General features: G+C 45.0%; 1 protein-coding gene across 3 annotated transcripts in view; it reads left to right on the top strand.

Annotated features, from left to right (window-relative positions):
• Positions 1-15791, top strand: part of stx (ubiquitin-like domain-containing protein stuxnet) — a 420592-nt gene that overhangs the window by 378692 nt on the left and 26109 nt on the right. The window lies entirely within an intron of this gene.

Genomic DNA, 15791 nt, shown 5'->3' with positions numbered 1-15791 from the left:
CGGGTGTTTTTATCTATGCTATGAGGATGAGAAACAGCAGTGGTGCCAAGACGGTGCCATGGGGAACTGATCTTTTTACCTCGCTGTTGCTGGATTTTTATTCTGTTTATTACTACTTTTTGTATTCTGTTAGGAGCCCGAAAATCCATCTACCTACCTTTCCCGTAATGCCTATGGCCCTCATTTTGTGCGCTATCACTCCATGATCGCATTTGTCAAATGCCTTAGAAAAAGTCTATGTAAATAACTTCTGCGTTTTGGTTGTGTTCCAATGCCTCCGTAATTCTGTCATATTGGTTCAGCAACTGTGACAGGCATGATCGTCCTGCTCTAAAAGCATGCTGGTTTGGGTTATGCTGGTTGTGCTGGTACATGATATGAGAAGTTAGGGCTACTATATTTACTGAGATGCTCTAAACCCAACTGAGTCATAAAACGTCAAAGGAACGGAAGGTAATCAGATTTGAGGTATTGGTAGCTCTAATTCCATGGGTCAAGAGCCCTCTATCCCCTGGCCTTTGAGGGGCCAGAAGATAGAAGATAGAAGGGTATAGGGGAAAGGAGATTTTTGGAAGTTAAGGGAACTGAAGAGATTAGTGGACATAAGGAGATTAGAAGCTAAGGGGCGACGGCAAAGGGAGGTAAGGGGGCTAAAGAGAGGTCTACCTACTTAGAGGTTATTTCAGGGGTCGCTAAGGGAGGTGATGGCCCCTAAGAAAGTACAAGAGAAAACGTTTCCTGTAATAAATGTACTGAACTGTACATCAGTGTCCCTTTCCACACCTTGTCGGTATCACCCTAACAGTTTTCAGTACAAGAGTGTTTCAGACTGAAATGTCTGAAGGAATGTATGAGACATTTCTGAAGGAACATGTATAAGACCAAGAAAATTGTTATTGCATCAAAAAGTTGAAAACCAATTACTGTGTACGTCTATTGTTTGATGAGAGAGAGAGAGAGAGAGAGAGAGAGAGAGAGAGAGAGAGAGAGAGAGAGAGAGAGAGAGAGAGAGAGAGAGAAAGAATCACTGAGTTTGTTATACTCTCATCCATGTCTGTGGGTGGCGTACGTTGCTGGGTGGGTGTGATCAAAATTGCATTGGTATTGAAGGTGCTGTACTGAGGCGAGGTGTATGTGTGTGTGTGTGTGTGTACTCACCTAGTTGAGGTTGCGGGGGTCGAGTCCGAGCTCCTGGCCCCGCCTCTTCACTGATCGCTACTAGGTCACTCTCCCTGAACCGTGAGCTTTATCATACCTCTGCTTAAAGCTATGTATGGATCCTGCCTCCACTACATGTGTGTGTGTGTGTACGTACTCAACTATTTGTAGTTGCAGGGGTCGAGTTTACAGCTCTTGGCCCCGCCTCTCTGCTGGATCCACTCTCTCCCTACTGCATGAGCTTTATCGCGTGTGTGTGTATATGTTTATCTGAAGGATACCTAAATGACGGTTCGAGGGTCAATGCCCCCGCTTCCCAGTTCCAGACTAAGCCGCTTGGAGGATCAAGACTTGATGAACCAGGCTGTTACTTCTGGCCGCAGTAACAACGTACGAACCACAGCCCGGCTGGTCAGGCAGTGATCTGAGGAACTTGTCCAGTTCCATCTTGAGGACAGGCAGAGCTTTGGTAATTCCCCTTACGAACGTAGGAAGGTCGTTGAAGAGTTGGGGACCTCTGACGCTCATCGAGTTCCCTTTTAGTATACACGTCGCACCCTTGCTTTTTAGTGGAGGTATTTTCCACCGTCTGCCAAGCCTCTCTTTGTCATGAGTTATTTCGGTGTTCTAGTTTGCAGTCAATCCCTCCAGAATTTTTCGGGTGTTTATTATGTTTCGCATACTGCACAGAGGGGACAGTCGCGCGCGTTTGTGCTCCGTCAAAAACTGCGTGTCTTGATAGTAGCAGAAGGAACAGAATGCGGGAAATAAGCGTGTGCAACCATAAAGTGCATATACTCCTTTGAACAAACAAAAAAGGAATATCAGTGAATGCTAAATAGGAAAATATGGATTATAATGTCACATGGAGAGTGCCGGTGGAGAAACGGTTACCGTGGGAAATAGACCTGACCAGCACTAGTGAATTATTGCCGGATGTCGACACAAGTGGAAATAAACAAATATCGATCTATCTATAAGTAATATAGTGAGTGACAAGGATATATATGTGCAGTGACATAGTGAACTAAATTGTAGATAAGAGTAATCTTAATTATCCCCAAGTATAGCGTACAATATATAGTGTAGATAGGGGAATATCTTACAAGCGACTGGCACTAGCGAACTATTGCCAGAGGTCCAGTGAAGTGTTAATAACGGATAAGTAACTGCTATAGTCATAAGATATGAAACGAGTGGTGGTAGCATTGAGGTGCAGGGAATCACAGCATACATAAATTGAGCATACAACCGTTACCTCTACTAAACAGGAAATAATCTTTTCCGTAGAAGTGTAGGGTAAAGTTAGCGTAGGCCTAGCTGCTCTGTAAATAATAAAACATTGATCCCAGTATAACGCAGTGAAAAGTGTATATCCTTGAGATAAACAGTGTACAGCACTACATAAAAGGAATTTAAATAATAATAATAATAATAGTAATAAAAAAAAATAATAGTGAAGTGTGGCAGTGTGGGTAAGTCTGCCCGGCTCACACCCACCCTACACCACCACCCACATACTGCAAACTTGGTTCATATAAATACATCTTGCATATTACTGGCACCAGCAAGAGAAAGGTAAAGTGGAAATCAGTTTTCTTCCGTGGCATACAGAGTGTAGTAGGATACAGACAGGATGTCAGCACAGCATATCTGTGGGACATGTAAACAAATCCTTGGAAGGAAATCCAGAATCACATGCAACCTATGCTCTTCCAAACACCATATCTCTTGCACTAGACTAAATACAGCCTCAAAAAAATGACCTCGAACTAGCAAGGTGCTTCTGGTTGTGCAATAAAGATGTAGAACTTTGGGCAGGTATCAGAAAGGTACTAAGGAGAGTAATAAATGATAAAAATAATCAAGAAAACAAGGATGACCTCTTGGATAGTCTACCAAAAATATATAAAACATGGGAGCAAGGGATAGTGTATCAAAAAATACAGAATGTCCATACCACAACAGATGACTTGAAACTATCTAGTCACCCACATGGTGCTAAGCCAGACCCATCCCCCAGTCATAGCACTAATACCCACAGTGCTGGTGCTGGCCCAGGCTCCCCCAGGCATAGCACCAATACCCACAGTGCTGGTGCTGGCCCAGGCTCCCCCAGTCATAGCACTAATACCCACAGTGCTGGTGCTGGCCCAGGCTTCCCGTCATAGCACTAATACCCACAGTGCTGGTGCTGGCCCAGGCCCAGCTGCTGACCCAGACCCAGCCCCAGCCCCAGTGCTGACCCAGACTCTCCTAGGGACACTACCAAAACCACCACAAAAACAGTAAATATACAACCATCTAAAACCGTAAATATACAACCATCATTGCACAAGACCATGGCCCACAGTACAGATGTTGGAGAGGAGTTTCCTCCTTCTTCCTCTACTGGGGAAAGTAGATGGAATCCAGGACGGGGTGGCCCTGGCTTGGATACTGAGGATTATAGTGCAGTCCCAGAACCTGCAGAAATTGACAACACACCTCCCAACAATTCTCAACCAAAGGTGAATTTGTGCAAATATTATGCTTGGGGCATCTGTAAGCATGGAATAACAGGGGAAAAAAATGGGACATGCAACTTTGACCATCCCAAAAAATGTAGCGACCTCCTGTCTAAAGGAGTGTGTCGTTCTTCTTCCTGTACTTTCTTTCACCCAAAAATGTGCCACTCCTCGGTCCTCCAGAAGCAGTGTTACAACATCGAGTGCCCTGCATACCACCTAAAAGGGACCAGGAGGCACAGACCCCACAAGACAAACAATAGTAGCTATGACAACCCAACTCCAGGTGATTTTTTTAGTGGCAGGAAACGAAAAAAGAAAATGGAAGGAAATAACAAAAATAGTCCACCACCTTGGAGCCTTGTTGGACTGGAGGCGCAGCCAGTGGCCACCCATGGCCCTCCAGAATTACAACTACTGATGCCAATAACAAAATCCCCCCAACAAACACAGAATACAACCTCGTTCATATTTGCTAATATACAGGGCCTTAAGCCATCCACCAACAACAAAATACCTTTTATCAGTGGACTTCTAGTGGAGTCTAATGCAATGTTTGCAGCCTTCACAGAGACTCACACAAAAGATCACTTTGACAGTGAAATATGGATAAGTGGTTACAACCTTTTTAGATGCGACAGAAAAAACAGGCAACAAGGGGGGGTTGGCCTGTACGTCAAAGAGTCCCTTATCTGCACGGAGTTGCTGAACACCACAAATGAGGTAGTTGAAGTTCTATCAATAAAGATCGAGAACCAAAACCTAGTCATTGTGGTTGTATACAAGCCACCAGATGCAACCTCACAACAGTTCAAGGAACAGCTACTGAAAATCGATTACTGTTTGGAAAACCTTCCAGCTCCATCCCCAAACATCTTACTGCTTGGTGATTTCAACCTAAGGCATACAAAATGGAAGAATGTAGCAAATAATGTTATAGCTGAAACAATCCCCGGAGGTAGCGCAGATGAAAGGTCACACACACATGAGCTACTAAGTCTTTGCGAAAAACACACCTTAAGCCAGCAGATAGTGGAGCCAACAAGACTAGAAAACACACTTGACCTTATCTTCACAAATAATGAGGACCTGATAAGAGACATAAGAATATCAAAAAACAACTAATTCCGATCACAATCTAATCGAAGTCCAGACGTACATGCATAGGGGTCCTGAACAGCAGAATGCATGTACCTGTGAAGGTGTCTTCACAAAATACAATTTCAACAACAAGAACATCAACTGGGACCAGGTAAACCATGTCCTAAACGAAACATGTTGGGAAGATGTCTTAAATGACATAGATCCAAACCAGTGCCTTGAAAGGATCAACTTCCTGGTAGCCGAAGCATGTTCTAGGCATATTCCCCTAAGAAAGAAGAAGAGCAGGAGTAAACTGGAGAGAAAAAGACGCTCCCTCTACAGAAGACGACGAAGAGTCACTGAGTTCCTCAGGAGTGCTAGAATATCTGATACACGAAAGGAGGCGCTGACCAGGGAAGTGGAAACTATCGAACTTAAGCTAAATGACTCTTACAGGAACCAGGAGAGGCAGGAGGAGCTTAAAGCTATTAGTGAAATTGAAAGAAATTCAAAATACTTCTTTTCATATGCCAAAAACAAGGCAAATACCACATCTAGTATCGGGCCCTTACTCAGACAGGATGGGACTTACACAGATGACAACAAGGAAATGAGTGAATATTGAAATCCCAGTACGACTCTGTGTTTAGTGAACCACTAATCGGTCTGAGGATCGACGACCCAAATGATTTCTTCATGAATGAGCCTCAAAACTCCATAAATGTATGCCAGATTTCCGACATACCCTAACTCCGATAGATTTCGAAAAAGCCATTGACAACATGCCTATGCACTCAGCCCCGGGCCCAGACTCGTGGAACTCTGTTTTCATTAAGAACTGCAAGAAACCCCTCTCGCGTGCCCTAAGTACACTATGGAGGAGGAGCTTGGACATGGGTGAAATTCCAGTCACTTAAAACAACGGATATAGCCCCACTCCATAAAGGTGGCAGCAAAGCATTAGCTAAGAACTATAGACCAATAGCTCTGACGTCCCACATCATAAAAATCTTTGAGTGCTAAGAAGCAGGATTGCAAATCACCTGGATTCCCAAAATCTGCACAATCCAGGGCAACATGGGTTCAGGGCAGGTCGCTCCTGCCTCTCACAACTACTGGATCACTATGACATGGCCTTGTATGCACTGGAAGAAAATCAGAATGCAGATGTAATATACACAGACTTTGCAAAAGCATTTGACAAATGCGATCATGGCGTAATAGCCCATAAAATACGTGCTAAAGGAATAACTGGGAAAGTGGGGAGATGGATCTTCAACTTCCTAACAAATCGAACACAAAGAGTAGTGGTCAACAGAGTTAAATCGGAGGCTGCCATAGTGAAGAGCTCTGTTCCACAAGGCACAGTACTCGCCCCCATCTTATTCCTTATCCTCATATCAGACATAAACAGAGATATACACCACAGCACCGTATCATCCTTTGCGGATGATACTAGGATCTGCATGAGGCTGTCATCTGCTGAGGACGCGGTTAACCTCCAAGAAGATATAAACAAAGTTTTTCAGTGGGCAACGGTAAACAATATGATGTTCAATGAGGACAAATTCCAACTACTCCGTTATGGAAAACTGGAGGAGATAATAACTAGAACAGAGTATACTACTGACTCCGGCCATACAATAGAGCAGAAAAATAATGTAAGGACCTGGGAGTAGTAATGTCTGAGGATCTCACTTTCAAGGATCACAACAGTGCCACGATCGCACGTGCAAAGAAAATGATAGGATGGATAATGAGAACTTTCAAAACGAGAGATGCCAAGCCCATGATGATCCTTTTCAAATCACTTGTTCTCTCTAGGCTGGAATACTGCTGTACATTAACATCTCCATTCAAAGCAGGTGAAATCGCAGATCTAGAGAGTGTACAGAGATCCTTTACTGCACATATAAGTTCTGTCAAGCACCTTAACTACTGGGAACGCTTGGAAGCACTTGACTTGTACTCGTTGGAACGCAGGAGGGAGAGATATATCATAATCTACACTTGGAAAATCTTGGAAGGAATGGTCCCAAATCTGCACACAGAAATCACTCCCTACGAAAGTAAAAGACTGGGCAGGCGATGCAAAATGCCCCCAATAAAAAGTAGGGGCGCCATTGGTACACTAAGGGAAAACACCATAAGTGTCCGGGGCCCAAAACTGTTCAACAGCCTCCCATCAAGCATTAGGGGAATTGCCAATAAACCCCTGGCTGCCTTCAAGAGAGAGCTGGACAGATACCTAAAGTCAGTGCCGGATCAGCCGGGCTGTGGCTCGTACGTTGGACTGCGTGCAGTCAGCAGTAACAGCCTAGTTGATCAGGCCCTGATCCATCGGGAGGCCTGGTCATGGACCGGGCCGCAGGGGCGTTGATCCCCGGAATAACCTCCAGGTAACCTCTAGGTAACCTTTCTCGCTTACGTTCCAAGGAATATAGTTAAAGGGCCTTCCAGCATTCCAATTAGTTCAGATGCTTGAATATGTAAGCGCAGTGAAATTTCTCTGTACGTTTTCTAGCTTAGCAGTCTGGCCTGCCTTGAGGTATAGCACAAGTATAGCACAAGCGACTTGAAGAGCCTCACCATTGGCTCTGTCTCTCGTCTTGAAAGTTCTAGTTATCCAGCTTAGTCATTTTCCTTGCAGTAGCAATATCAACGTTGTTGTGATTCCCTAATGTTAGATCTTCTGACATCATTACTCCTAAGTCTCACACATCGTACTTTCGCTCTGCTGAATAATTTTTGTTCTGTACTCTGTTAGTTTGCTTCCTCCATTCTTCCATAGTGGAACATTTGAAACTTGTTCACACTGAACATAATATCGTTGTCCGAGGTCCACAGTCATGGTGGGCTACATCGGAAAATTGTAGATATGTTGGTAGTGTTTTGAGAAATATTCGTGAAAAACTCGTGCGAGTTTTCGATCTGTAGACTGATGAGTGGTTTACTGAATACAGATTTATATTTCACTCATTTACTTATTGTCATCAATGTATGTTCCGTATGTGGTTTTTGCTCTGGATTTTGTACGTGTGTTTGTGTACTCACCTAGTTGTGGTATCAGGGGTCGAGTCACAGATCCTGGCCTGTGTGTGTACACTCACCTATTGTACTCGCCTAATTGTGGTTGCAAGGGTCAGTTCATAGCTGCTGGCCCCGCCTCTTCACTGGTCGTTACTAGGCCCACTCTCTCCCTTCTCCATGAGCTTTATCATACCTCTTGTTAAAGCTATGTATGGATCCTGCCTGTGTGTGTGTGTGTGTGTGTGTGTGTGTGTGTGTGTGTGTGTGTGTGTGTGTGTGTGTGTGTGTGTGTGTGTGTGTGTGTGTGTGTGTGTGTGTGTGTGTGTGTGGGTGGGCGTGTGTGTGTGTAAGGATTCCTGAAGGAAACTTCCGGGGGTCAGCGTCCTTGGCCCAGTCACAGACCAAGCCTTCCGGTGGATCAAGGCCTGATCAAGCAGGCTGGTACTGCTGGTGGCACGTAGTCCAATGTATAAACCACAGCCTGGCTGGTCAGGAACTGATTTGAGGAGCTCATTAAGTTCCCTCGTGAAGACAGCCAAAGCTTTGCTATTAATTCCCCCTCATGCACAAAGGGATGGCGTTGAAGAGTCGGGGACCTCTGACACTCATTAAGTTCTCTTTTAGTGTACACGTCGTACCCTTGATTTTTGCTGGTGATACTTTGCACTGTCTGCCAAGTGTCTTGTTTTTACACTGAGTATTTATGTGTGCAATCTTGAGATAATTTCTTCCTGGGTTTTCCTGGTGTAAACTATGATGCAGCTTTCTCGCCTACGTCCCAAGAAGTACAGTGGAAGAGACTCGAAGCATTCTCAGTAGTTTAAATGTTTCACTGTATGTATACGGGCAGTGAAAGTACTGTTTCATTTTTAGCTCGGCAGTCTCGCCTGGTTTAAGGGGGCAGTAAATATGCACTTTTATTCCAACCTTGAGAAAACTCTATGTTCTGTTCCTCAAGGCACGGTACTCGCCCCACTTTTCTCATTCTTATATCCGACATAGAAACGGAAATAAACCATAGCACGATGACATCCTTTGCTGTTGACACCAGAATCTCTATGAGAGTGACGTCCGTCGAAGATACAGTGAATCTTCAAGCGGATATAAATCAAGTCTTCCAGTGGACCTCAGGCACCGTTATGCTTATCGAGGACGAGTTTCAGTTGCTTTTATGGAAGAATATAGAAAATAAACACTGAAACGGAGTGAACGAAGTGATGTCAAAAAATCTCACATTCTAAGATCACAACAATGTTTCTATTGCTATCGCAAGGAAAATGATAGGCTGGATAACTAGAACCTTCAAAACAAGAGATGCCAAGTCACTGATGATAGTCTTCAAGTCACTTGTTCTCTCCAGAGCGAAATATTTCTGAACTCTTGAAGTTTTTTGTAAGGCTGTGATTTTTTGCTGAAGATGATTTCGGGGGTCACCGCCCCACAAGCCCCCGGCCCCAGACAAGGCCTTCTGGTTGGTGGCCTGAAAACTTATTCAGTTTTTAACGGTACGCAGAGCAACATAGGCACCCACAGCTCGGCTGATCAGGATTGACTTGAGCTTATAAAGTTCCCTATTGAAGACAGCCTCTACTTCTGTCTAGACTAGATAGTTACGACAGGAAGAGGAGAAAGGGGAGAGGGAGAGGGATAGAAGAAGGAAACGGAGAAGAGGAGGGATTGAAGTGATAGGGTAGGGAGGAGGACAGAAGAGAGAGAGAGAGAGAGAGAGAGAGAGAGTAGGGGGATGGGGGAAGGCATCATCAAGCCTCTTTCAGAACTCAGTCTCCTCAGCGATCAAATAAAGGAGGGGAAACCTGAACCCCCTGGAGTGAGAGGAAAGAAGTCTGAACGAAGGGGGATGAGAAGGAAAGAGAGAGAGGGAAGAGAGGGTGGGGTAAGAAGAAAGTGGTGTAGTAGAAGATTGAAAATGTTACAATGAGAAAGGGAATGGGACAATTTTAAAGAGAGAGAGAGAGAGAGCTCTGTTCAATACATAGTACTCATTCTCACATCCAACATTGACAAGGACATAAATCATAGCACCATAACTTCCTTTGTTGATGACTGGCATCAGTTGAAGACAACGAATCTTCAAGGGTATATAAATCAAGTGTTCCGGTGAGCCTCCGACAACACTATGATGTTTAATGAGGACAAGTTACAATTGCTTCAATATGGAAGACTGGAGGAAGTAAAGACTAACGAAGTACAGAATAAACTCATATTCAGTATAGCGAAAGTACCATGTGCGAGACTTAGGAGTAATAATGTCGAAAGATGTCACATTCAAGGATCACAAAAATGATGCTACTGTTACCTCATGGAAAATGATAGGCTGTATAACTAGAACTTGCAAGACAAGAGATGCTGAGCCAGTGATGATACTCTTGAAGTCTCATGTGGATTAGGGCCTGATCAACTAGGCTATTACTGCTGGCCGCACGTAGTCCAACGTACGAACCACAGCCCGGCTGATCCGGCACTGACTTTACGTAACTGTCCAGCTAGTTATCTCTATATTTGCCAGCATTAGAAACTTGTGCTGTGTCCTGTGCTGTTTGTGTGGGTTGATGACTACAAGGTCAGGGGTTGTAAGTCCCGCAGGATAACTTCCTTGCATTAAGTAGCGACTGAAGAGCGGGGCTTATACAATAATATGTAAGATCAGACTGTGGGAAAACAAAGGATTACAGAGAAGTGGGAAAGAAAGAAAAAGAAGAGAATAAAAGAAGAAATAAAGTGGAAACTATAATCAAATAGTAAGGTTATAAAGGTACACATAAATACAGTTACATAAATTATCATACATAACAGTATATGTGTAAATTACATAGGGTAACCCTCAAAAAGTAAGTCAAAGTGATTACTTCCATGGGTGTCCTTGAATCAAGTCGTGATCCACCGCGAGGCTTGGTCACAGACCGGGCCGCGGGGGCGTTGACACCCGAAACCCTCTCCAGGTATACTCCACATATACCCAACACGTGAATACTTGCAGCAGGTACTGGAGTTACTTACACATAAGACTAGATGAGACCCACAACAGTTGGCTAACGCACAGGCACTTATTTTTTACTGCTAGGTGGGCAGGGGCAGCAGGAGTGTAAGGAAACTTGCTCATATGTTGCTCTATGCCAGAAAGTCGAACCAGAAACCTTGCGCTTGAGAGTCGAATGCTCTCGGTAACATCCACGAGGCATGGAGAGAGAGTCGGCGTTGGGAAGGATGGAAGAGAATAAGCCTAGCGAGGAAGAGCTGCAACTATGGAGAACGAATTAAAGGTGCCCATACAACCCGTTGCAGGGAGAGAGGGAAGGGATATGGGGGAGGGTTGGATGGAGATAGGGAAGGGGGGAGATAGACAGGGGGTAGGGGGAGATTGAGAGGGAAGAGGAGGGCCGGATAGTGTGTGGGTGGGGCGGGGGAGATAGGGTGCGGGTGGAAGGGTTTTAGTGTGGAAAGGGGGAGCAGGGATGTGGGGGTGGGGGGTGGTTCATCACGGACATTTTGCTATGTTTACGAGCGGAAGTAATCGTGTGTTAGTAGGTGTAGGCAGTAGTGCAGTGCCTCGTGGACACCAGTACCTAAAAACGAAATAAATTGACTATTAATAAAAAACCTAGCCAGATAATTAAAAAAAATAAACAGACAAGCCTGGCTTAGGGGCCGGGCTGCGGAAGCAGGAAAACTCTCGAAACTCAAAGGTATATCAAACGTAATACCTGTAATAAACCCTAGGTACATCTTATTGCTTCCTGTTGTGTAAGCCGAGTATAAGATCAGGTCTTCTGGTTCATGACCTGATCAGTCAGACAGTTGGTGCTCGCTGCACAAAATCCCACGTAAGTTTATTTAGGTACATGTACACATAAATAGTTACAAAAATTATCATACATAGTAACATAACCAGAAAATGACATAACCCCCCAAAAAGTCAGTGACTTATTTCCATTGGGATCCTTGACACGTAGACATTTTTGAACACTGCTGATCCAACTGGTTGTTGCAGCTGGTGCTGGAGACCAGTCACTACGTTGAAATGACTAACTGAAGGGCCTTATTGAAGGAGGAAGGGGAAATCGGAAGGAAGGGAGGAGGAGGATGCACAATGGCGCAGCAAAGTTGAGAACTAAGTTGGCTTTCAATACTCGTCACCTCCATCCCTGGAACTTGTTGAATGTGGGTAGTACGCCCAAGTATACTCGGAAGGAGGGAAAGTAGTCAAAGTTAAAGATAGGAAAGTAGTTGTAGAAAGGGGCAGGCAGTAGAAGAGAAAGGTGGTTGAAGTGGAGGTGGCGGTTGCAGAATAGGGTAATGGTAGAAAGATGGGGTGTAGGGGGTGGTAGAGGATGAAGGGAGATCATATCCCGCAGGAGTAAGGGAGGAACTTGAGGGAAGAGAGGAGGCATTGGGGTAGTGAGGGGAGATAGGGTGGTTGGAGAGGGGAAGAGTGATACAGACAAAATTGGTCAGTGAGGGAGAGGAAAGTTGGTGATAAGAGGAAGGTGGGGGTGGGGAGGGGTGAGACAGAGAGAGAGAGTAGATAAGGTGAGGCTCCTGTGTGTTTGCGATTACTTGCTTGCAGGTACAAGTCTTTCAGTGTTCATTTGGTGCAGAAGTTCCCTGTTTGTCAATACTGGTGCGGAGTTGCCGATGTGTCTGTTGCATTTGTTTTGTTTGAAAATTTCCAGTGGGTGCAATAATGCCAGCTGACCTGCCGTTTAGAGAGCACAATGAGACAAGTGTTTTGAAACCCAAACAACTGTTAGGGTGGGTAATTAGAACTTTTTAAACGAGGTTCAAATCAAAATTCTACCACTCTGCATGCTTGGAAGAAGCAGTGCCTAGAAATGTGGGTAATACTGAGACTTTTAATGTTATCTCAGGGTAAACGTGTGTTCCGGGGGTCAACGTCCCCGCTCCCCGGTTCATGATCAAGCCTCTAACTCTCTGTTGCCTATACCATTGTCAGGGAAAAACTTTCTTAATTTGAGGCCTTGGTTCATTGGGGTATCTTTTCTATCTATACCGTTTGCAAAAAAAAAAAAAAAGAATCTTGTATCATTTCTATACCTCTTTCTTAGTTGGCAACTTTGGTCCACTGGGCACCTTTCCTTTTATTTCATGAGGATCTTTGTAGATGATTCTCTGGTGTGTACTCATTGCTGCTAACCCTAGTCTAGTTTGTACTCGCCGCTGCTAACCCTAGTCTAGTATGTACTCGCCGCTAACCCTAGTCTAGTATGTACTCACAGCTGCTAACCTTAGTTTGGTATGTACTCACTGCTAACCCTAATCTCTGGTATATACTCATTGCTGCTAACCCCGTCTTGTGGGTTGGCTTGACTGACCTCTCAGGTTCTGTCGTACTTTATCCTGAAGCTGTGAGTTGAGGGAGGCTCCTGTAAATCGTCTACCTCATTCAAGTTTTGAGTCAAAATGAGACTAAAGGAATGAATACTGTTGTTTTAACGTCATTATAACTCATCTGTGTGTTAAGTTTTTATCTGTGTGTTAAGTTTTTATCTGTATTTCTTGGTTCTTAGTTTTCTCCAACTTTTATGGAGAGAGAGAGAGAGAGAGAGAGAGAGAGAGAGAGAGAGAGAGAGACCGATCAAAATTGTATCCACATACTAAAGTTCCCTTTACCCTCGCTCATCCATCCTTCCCCCTCATTCGACCATCCTTTCCCCTTACTTAACCATCCTTCCCTTCCCATACATTTCTCTCTTGGCATATCTCTCCTTTATCTCTTTCCGTTCACCTATCTTCCCCCTTCCTTTCACCTATTTCCATCTTCTCCTCACCTATCTCCCTTCTCTCTCTCTCTCACTTATATCTTCCTTTTACCTATCTCCTCGCACACTCACCTTTCTTCCTTCTGCTCGTCACTACTCCTTCATTTATTCACTTATGACTTTGCTTCCTCTCTCTTGTTATCATTTCATCTCTTCCCGTTTTCCCCTCCTCCCTACTTCCCACTTTCATCAGTCAGACATTATTTCCTCCCATCGCACCCCTGCAAGATTGAGGTGCTAACAACAGCAATAGGAACAGCAGCAGCATCAACAAAAGCAGTAGCCACAGTAACATCATCAACAGTAGCAAGAGTCAGTTCAGCAGCAGCAGGAAGAGCTGGAACAGTAGCAGCAAGAGCGGGGAGCTGGATCAGCAGCAGCAGCAAGAGTTGGATCAGCAGCAGCAGAATGGAGGAGGGCTGTGTCTCCCTCTGGTGGCGGCGGCGGCAGGGGTGATAGATTAGCGTCAGGGGAACCTTCGCCTTTGTTTTGCTACAGAGGATAAAAAAAAGCAAGATGCAGGGGAGGGAAAGGCAGCATAACATGTTTTGGATACCGTCCACTCCTGTAGCTGATGGCGACGGCGCTGCTGATGGTGGTGGTGCTGCTGTTACTAGTTCTATGCTGTTGATAATGGTGGCTCTCCCGATTGTGGTGTTCAGTGCTGTTGCTAGTTCTGACTGTGGTGATGCTGGTGGTGGGGCGTTCCTGGTGCTTATTATTGTAGTTGTAATGTTATTTGGGAGGCCTGGTCTCGGACCGGGTAGAGGGCGTTGACTCATGAAACTATCTTCAGGTGATGATGTTGCTGATCCTTCTAATAGCTGCAGTGGCAGTGCTGCTGCTGGTTCTTCTGGTGGTGGTAACAGTGGTGGTAGTGGCACTGGTACTTCTGCTGGTGGTGTTTTCCCTGCTGGTGCTTCTACTGCTACTGTCGGGCTATTGATTTTACTCCCATTTATTTGGTTTCTACAGCTGTTTCTGTTGATGGCTATGGTATTGTTTTTGTACCCACCTCTCCTGTTCCTCTCTTAAAAGCACTGTCATTCCTCGCACATACATCAGCTTTCCTAACACTTTCCTTCTCATACAACTCTTTTTTTTTTGTTTTACCCCGTGTTTCCTCTTCTCTGATCCTTTATCCTCTGCGTCTCTGGCTTTCCTATAATCGCCAGCACGAGCTGCTACCCCTCGCTTCGTTTTGCCAGCTTTAGTTTCCTCTCTCTCTGTCCCTGGCGATTATTTTTTTCTGCTTCTCCCTTTCCAGTGTGGTAGAGGTAGGGTCCCCTCTGGCCAGCGAGGGAACGAGTTTGTTAGGAGCGAGGGGAGATAAGGACGCCCGTCTCCAAGGTAACATGCGAGGGGAGAGCAGGAACTAGAGCTTACCATTACATTTTTTCCCCAATTTGATATATTTAATGGATATATGGGAAGATAGAGTGAAGTTGCTCTGACGGAGAAGTGATCCCCAAGCATTCTCTCTCTCAGGCCAGTCCAGAGAGGGGTGGATGAAGTGGCAGAGTTCAATACTGGTCCCAGTAGGGCTTATCGGGGTCCTGCCATTATCCTCGCTGAGATACTGCATTGACAAACGATTCTGAGTGTAACATTAGCAAGGCTTGCAAGAATAACGACCGAGATGTGTTTGTTGTCATGCTGTCTGTGTCTTGCATGGACGCAAGTTGAAGGTCACTACCGAACTCTCATCTATCCCTTTTCTAGCTATCTATTGCCTCTCTTCCTTAGCCTCTTTCATCTATTGCCCCCCCCACCTGTACACCCTTGGTTTCTCTTGTACCTCTGTTATTATTATTCCATTGATGGGGAAGGGGGATGTTGCTGAGCATGCAGGGGTCATACAGCACCTGAGGAATGGGAGGCACTCTGGTCTGATCCAGAAAGTGGAGGGTAGTCCCAATTCCCTGGATCAAGAGCATTTTACCAGTATCAAGGTACCTTCCCTCATACTTCTCTGAAGAGAAGGGGAAAGCAGACGGGGCCTATGACAATGTTCTACCACCGTTCTACTGCTGGCCTCCTTCCTCTTGCTGCTGCGTCCTTCTAGCTGCCTTACTCCTGCTGCCGCTCTGCTACTCTCTCCTGCAGCTTCCCTCTAGCTGTCACCCTTCTTCTGCCAATAAGCCAGCCTGATGACATAGCTTTATTGGGTTATTCTGAGTTACTAACCCTCCGGATTAATGATGCAAAGAAAATC

This window comes from Cherax quadricarinatus, chromosome 37 (genome assembly GCF_038502225.1).
Source record: "Cherax quadricarinatus isolate ZL_2023a chromosome 37, ASM3850222v1, whole genome shotgun sequence".
NCBI lineage: Eukaryota > Metazoa > Arthropoda > Malacostraca > Decapoda > Parastacidae > Cherax > Cherax quadricarinatus.
The sequence above is the reverse complement of the archived record's forward strand: the minus strand, read 5'-3'. Positions and strand labels throughout refer to the sequence as shown.